This window comes from Dendrobates tinctorius, unplaced genomic scaffold, assembly GCF_039654945.1.
Source record: "Dendrobates tinctorius isolate UK_male_01 unplaced genomic scaffold, ASM3965494v1 ptg000104l, whole genome shotgun sequence".
Classification (NCBI taxonomy): domain Eukaryota; kingdom Metazoa; phylum Chordata; class Amphibia; order Anura; family Dendrobatidae; genus Dendrobates; species Dendrobates tinctorius.
The window spans coordinates 18,691,136-18,697,592 of NW_027361772.1; positions in this window are offsets into that span (position 1 = coordinate 18,691,136).

Here is a 6,457-nt window from a genome sequence, read left to right on the forward strand (position 1 = left end):
CATCGCTAAGTGGTCGCTAGTGAGCTGCCACACAGGCAGATCTCACTAGCGACATCGCTGGGGACGGGGGTCGCTACTTACCTGTCACACTAGGCCATCCTGACGTCCTCCTGCCCGCGTCCACGCTCGTCGCTCGTCTCTCCACAGGAAGCGCCGCAGGAAGCTGACGACGAGAAACGGTCCTGGACGTTCTTGCGCGATCAGCGATAACCAGCGGGGGAGCGGGTTGTAGGTAAGTATCAGACACAGCGATATCGCTAGCAATATCGCTATAACGTCACAAGTGTGACAGGCCCTTAAGAGGCGATCCCACAATAATTTGTGAGATCTAGACCAGGAAGTGTTCCGCTTGCGCCGCGGCTCCTGGGGACACCACTGCAGTTTATTAGAAGACAGCATTTACACTCCAATTAGAACATACCAGTGTGACAATGGTAGATAGTGAAGATGAAGAGAGTCAGGGAATAATCTTCTAATAAAGTAGTCGTGTGTCCCCGGGAGCAGCGCGCACTCTATGTTGCTCAGAGAAGATACGTCACTTCCTTCCGTGCTGTGGATTGACATACCACCACAAGGTATGTCGGGAAATTACAGCAACCTTTTACTGATAGCTGTGTTAGCATATTATTTGCATATCTTTCTTGTAGTATAAACAACCCTTTCTTTAAGGGGTGGTCCAAAACTAACATTTTATTTTTATCCTAAGCTCTATTTAATGTCATAATTTATTTTTTTTCTCTAAAATTCATGAATTAAAAATTGCCTATCCATCTTCAATTACACATTTTTTTTCTACTATTTCCCTTCATTTGGGAATCCCCAATGCATGCTGGGATACTTAAACAAAGCGTCATCAGGGGGCAGAGGCTGCGGCCACAACCTCTGCACTTTGCCTGAAACAAAGCATCATTAGTGACCTCCAATGTTAGGAGTGGCGGAAGGCACTAAATAAAAATATAAAGTGCCTTCGCCACTCGGGGTCCACCGTGCAGAGGATGTAATAACTGCTGCTAGGTGACGACAGAGCAATCTGGCGGTAGTGTGCACAGGGTTAACTGCACCCAACGTGCACTGCACAGACTCTGTTGAACCCACAGAGTCCTAGTAACAAAAATTAACACAAAAATGCTGAGTCTGTTTAGGACACAGAACTACAGCGCTGCACCCGCGGTATCTGCTGGTCACAGGAGTAGCACTAGATGGCGATACTTACTCCATCTAGACCTACCGACAAGGATCGGGTGTAGAGCGTCACAACCGCGAACGCACGCAAGGCTGCAACTGCAGCGCGGCAAGAACGAAGCCGCTGCAATGACACTGCTAACTAGCAGGCGCAATGCTGACGCTAGGCTGCTGAGGCAATGGAGCAATAGCGCGCTGGCGCTGATACTGGCAATAACTCAGGCACTCTCACAGACGTAGTATCAGAGGGTAGGGGTTTCCAATGAGTCATTCACCAGTCCATGCATCCATCAACAAACATACAGCAGCAAGTATGACTATACTAGCGCATGGCGGAACAGCCATGCATGCTTTTTATAGCGAACGGGACCTTCCGGAAATCTTCAGGTCTCCAAGAGGAGCCAATGGGATTCGACACAGGACCTGAACACCTGACTCCCGAACTCCAATGGGAGTTCGTCCCATGAGCATGCTCAGATGCAGGGGTAGAGGACATAGCCTCTGGAGAGAGTTGCCGCAAGGCAATCTCCTCTACAGTCTCCTCTACAGCAGATGAAGAGCAAGAGGCTGCAGAATGTGAGGATCTAGATTTCAGCAAAGGAGAGGCAGAAATCTGACTCCTAACATCCATCCCAGTGGCTGGGCCAGTCCCTGCTCTACTGAACATGTGCCGGTTTTTAATTCAGATGGATCCTCAGTAGATACCTCTCTCACTATGCACAGTGACAGTGCGCTCTTTTGCCTCACATGATCAAAAGTGAAGAGCCGGCAGCAGAGCGCACTGTCATTGCACAATGTAACTAAAGAGCAAGCAGAGACCAGCGCCGCCCCTGCAAGTCACGTCACTGAGAGAGCGCATTGTCACTGAGAATAACTATGCACAGTGACAGGAATCTACTGAGCATCCATCAGAACAGAAAATCAATGCATGCTCAGTAGAGCATGGACTAGCCCAGCTCCTGATACAGAGGTCACTGATGACACATGTAAGTCAAAAGTTGTAAAGGGGTTAAAAGGCTTGAAAAATGAAGAGAGGAATAAAGATTGTGGACTAAAACCCTTAAATATGTAAAATATTTTTTTTAGATGTAAGGTTTAATTAAGTTTAAACTTCGGGTTAGTAGAGGGCCGACGGCATTGACAACTTACTGTGTTTTATATAAAAAGAAATATAGCATGGCAAAAAAAAATCCAACTCATCCTATATGAAGGAAAAGACCCACACAGCTACTACGTTCCATGCAAAAAATAAAAAAAACGCCAAAATTAAAGTCTAAAAAAACTTAAAAATCACAAATAGTTCACCGATCTAAGCAAAGAAAGAAACGCACAGCATGTATAGGAAACGGGTGCTACATCAGTAATCAAATAAAATTTGATAGACTGAAAAAGAAACTACATAATAATAATCACACCTTGATAAATGAGCAATTTTAATAGGACAAAAAAAACCACAACAATAAACACTATTAAAAACCAAGCATCCCCAAAGATAACCAGCAATAGTAGCCAAAAAATATGTAGGGATCATCCAGTAACGTAACTATGTAGTACCATAGGGTACAGCCCTCAAAAAACACACATATAGCGCTATATAAGCAAAGCATAATAAATAATAATGTAGTAAATAAGCAATAAATATAACATCAAGATAACACAGCACAAGGCTGACAAATCAAAACCCAAAATTATAGATACTCAGAATAGAAATACAAGAGCAGCAAAGCATTCATAAAAAAATGAAAAAAGAATGTGTACATGATATGGAGGTGAACCTCAAGGAGGAATAAAGATATGTGACACATGAGCAAAGAGGAGGGTATACCACTAATGAAGGAAATCCATGTGAGTGGGATCCAGTATGCCAAGCGGTATGATGTCAGTGGGGATGGAGCCAGGCGTATCGCTGCTGCGGAGTAGCTTCATCAGGAGGTGTCAATTTTCCCCTGATGAAGATGCTCTACAGCAGCGATTTTTTTTTTCTTATCATATGAGTTAATTTTATATTTTGATAATTCGGATTTTTATGGATGATACAGTATCCCGTGATCAAGCATCGAGGGGTTGGTGGATGTTGGTGTGTGCATGCACCGGCAGCTGCTACATTTAAACATCGCTGTCAGAGATTGACAGCTGTATTTAAATGGTTAACAGCAGCAATCGGAGCTCAGCTCTGGGCACTGCTGCCAGAGACTAATACAACTACCACAGGAAGAGGGAGCGCAACATATTGCTATAAGTGTATGCATGGTGTCACCACGATCATACTGACCCTTTTTGAATCATGTTGTCAAGTCACAATGAATGCAAACAACGCTCAAAAAAAAAATGGAGGAATTGCAATTTTTTTTTATATATTTTATCGAACTTGTCATTATTCTCCCATTTTTCTGTACACTATATTGGAATGCGATCGATGTAATTCAAAACTACAAGTCATCCCGTAAAAAAAAAACAACAAGCTATCGTAAGGCAAGGTTGACGGTCAAATAAGAAATGATGCCTTCACGAAAGGAGGGAAGAACAAAAAGTGCAGAAACGAAAATTTGCTCGTTAGTAAAGGGGTTAAAGAACGCCATAAATAAAGTTAGCAGGGACGGTATTAACCCGCACAACCAACTACAAAAAGGCAGCAGGTGGCACCACCGGGTTCACCCAGGAGGCTATGTAGCAGGCACCACAGATGGACGCACAGCTGCCTCCTCTCTCTCTCTGCAGCTGCTAATGGGCTGCACCCATACATATCACTGAGAATCTCTTCCAGCTCCGTGACCGTAATGACAACGACGAGTCCCTGAGAATTTTTGTTCCCAAATAGATCAAGTAACACCGACAATGTGACAAAAAAGTAGAATCAAAGCGGTTGTTTATAGAACACGTGGCGAATACAAAAACCTTTTTTTCTTAATTCTTTAATTCTCAATTTTATTCAACCCCTTTACGACGTGGTAGTTTTTGTCCCTTTTTGGAACCTCATCTTCTCTAGTTACAAGGGCTTTATTATGTTATATTTGGCAATGTTCTCAATCACTGCTCCCCCCCTTGTAATAACTCAATTCTCACCTAGGGTTCCGGTCCCGTTCCAGCGGTGTCGCCACTGGCTCTCCGCGAGCCCTGCAGCCAATCAGCAGCCACTTCACTCTCCTCCCCTATGGGCACAAATGACATCCGGGGGAAGTCAGAGCTGCAGCTGCTCTCACTCCTCTCTAGGGACATGTGAATTTTTATTACGTATCCAGGCAAATTTTGCATAATTTTTAAAAAAAATTTTAAGCTCCTTTTTTCTTTTTGCCTTGTAAATTTCTTTGTTTTCTTTGATGCTTTTGTGCGCCACATTCTTCAAAATGGCGCACGCAGTTCATGAATTCTGTGCAATATAATAAAACTTTTGATTTTTACCTTTAACGTTTTTTGTGACTTTTTAGTGTAAAAAGGGGCTTGTTCCGCTGAGATGTTCCAAATTTGCGCAAAAAACCCCAACAAGTTTGGGCATTTAAAAAGTACGAAAAATTTGAAATTGATGAATTAGCTGAAACCATCTTGAGATCCCAAACCGGGCCCGCAGTGGTGAACATAAAAGATAAAGAGGAGAACACGTATAAAAGATACAGGGGAGAACACGTATAAAAAAAAGGCTTTAAAAAAGAAGCAAATTCAAAGAATTTGGAGCAGATGAAAAACAGGTCTGGGTTGTGCCTAAATATTGCGACTTTTCAAAATTCTGGCACGAAAGCTGTGAGTGATGAATCGGGCACAACGATTTTAAACAGGAATCCTTTTTGGGAAAAGCTCCTTTTTTATTTTTTCCTACAGATTTTTTTTTTTTTACTTTCTGTTATTTTACAGCCTTTTTACTTGACAGCGTGAAGTTTGAAGCAGATTCCAAAATTGACCTGCCTCGAAGTGACTTCACGCTGCATTTTTGGAGCGGAGACACCAAAATCCTTCTGAAAAACTAGACAAAAATTTGGAGATTTTTTTTTTACTGTCATGAGTTCAGGTTTTGGCTGCAGAAAAAAAAAAGGCTGCAGCAAAAATGCTACATGTGAACATAGCCTGACAGTAAACATGTGAGCTTTTTCTCGCTTATACACTTAGGATTGTTCTCGAGATAGCTCTCTGGAAGTTCACCACTTCCCATGAGGACAGATGGTTCCAGTTTTCCGGTCAGACAGCCATATAACTCGGACAGGGATCGCAACGAAAGGCCAGGTTCACACTACCGTGTGTGATGCGAGAAATTTGCTTTTACATCTTTGCTGCACCATACCATCAGTCCCAGCGGATACAAACACATGCAGCCGCAGCTCCGGTCCTGAGTGCCGGCAGAAGTGCCGGGTGTTGATGCGTGAGACTTGTGCGAGTTTCTCGTATCACACACGGTAGTGTGATCCCGGCCTTACAGTCAAACTGGTCGACGGTTCTCCCGACAGCTGTCACGCTCCTGTCGGCAGGGCCGCCGGTCAGTCTGACTGTTGCATTGCGATCCCCGTCCGAATTATACGGCAGCACAAAGATCACCTCGCTCCTCGCCTGGTACACTGGCTGTTGCTGATAAACGGCAGTGGGTCGCCCTCCCAGGGCTGTGGGGTACTCGGTACCAGGCTGGTGTCAGCGGGATGTGTCACAGCAGCGGTGACCCGGTCCGTGGCCCTGGGCGCCCAAGTAAAAGGGGGATTGAATGGTGAAATGTAGTTAATTGAATGCTAGTTCGTGACGCCACCTGTGGTGTTCGGCAAGGAGGTGATAAGCCGACGCTGCCGATAGATCCGCTGGGACTGATGGTATGGTGCAGCAAAGATGTAAAAGCTCCCCACAGGTGAAGCTGTAGTCCCAGGGCAGTGTAGATGTGGTTGGCACGGGGATGTAGCGGTGCCGGAAGGGTAGGAAGCAGACAAGACACAGCGGGGTGCAGTTTCTGTACCTTTACTTGACATATGCAGTCCAGGGTCCTGATTACAGATGGTACCGGAGCAGGCTAGCCTGGAAGCAACTCAGGGATTCTCTCTCAACAGATGGGCTGTGCAGTCTCATTCCTAGCGCTTATTTGAGTGAAGTACTCCTAGTACTGAGTTACACTGAAGTTCCTCTCAATTCTCTTCTACCCTCACGCCGTGCTGTTGTGCCTCCGAGTCTTAGATGGGGGTAGTGCATTTACAGCCTCCTATTCCTCTGGTGTCTGTTGCAGGATCATACAACCGTGGAGACCAGGCTCCAGTTCATGTACTCTCACTGGAGATGAGCCTTTCCTCTCTTCTCGATCTCCGTGTTTCTC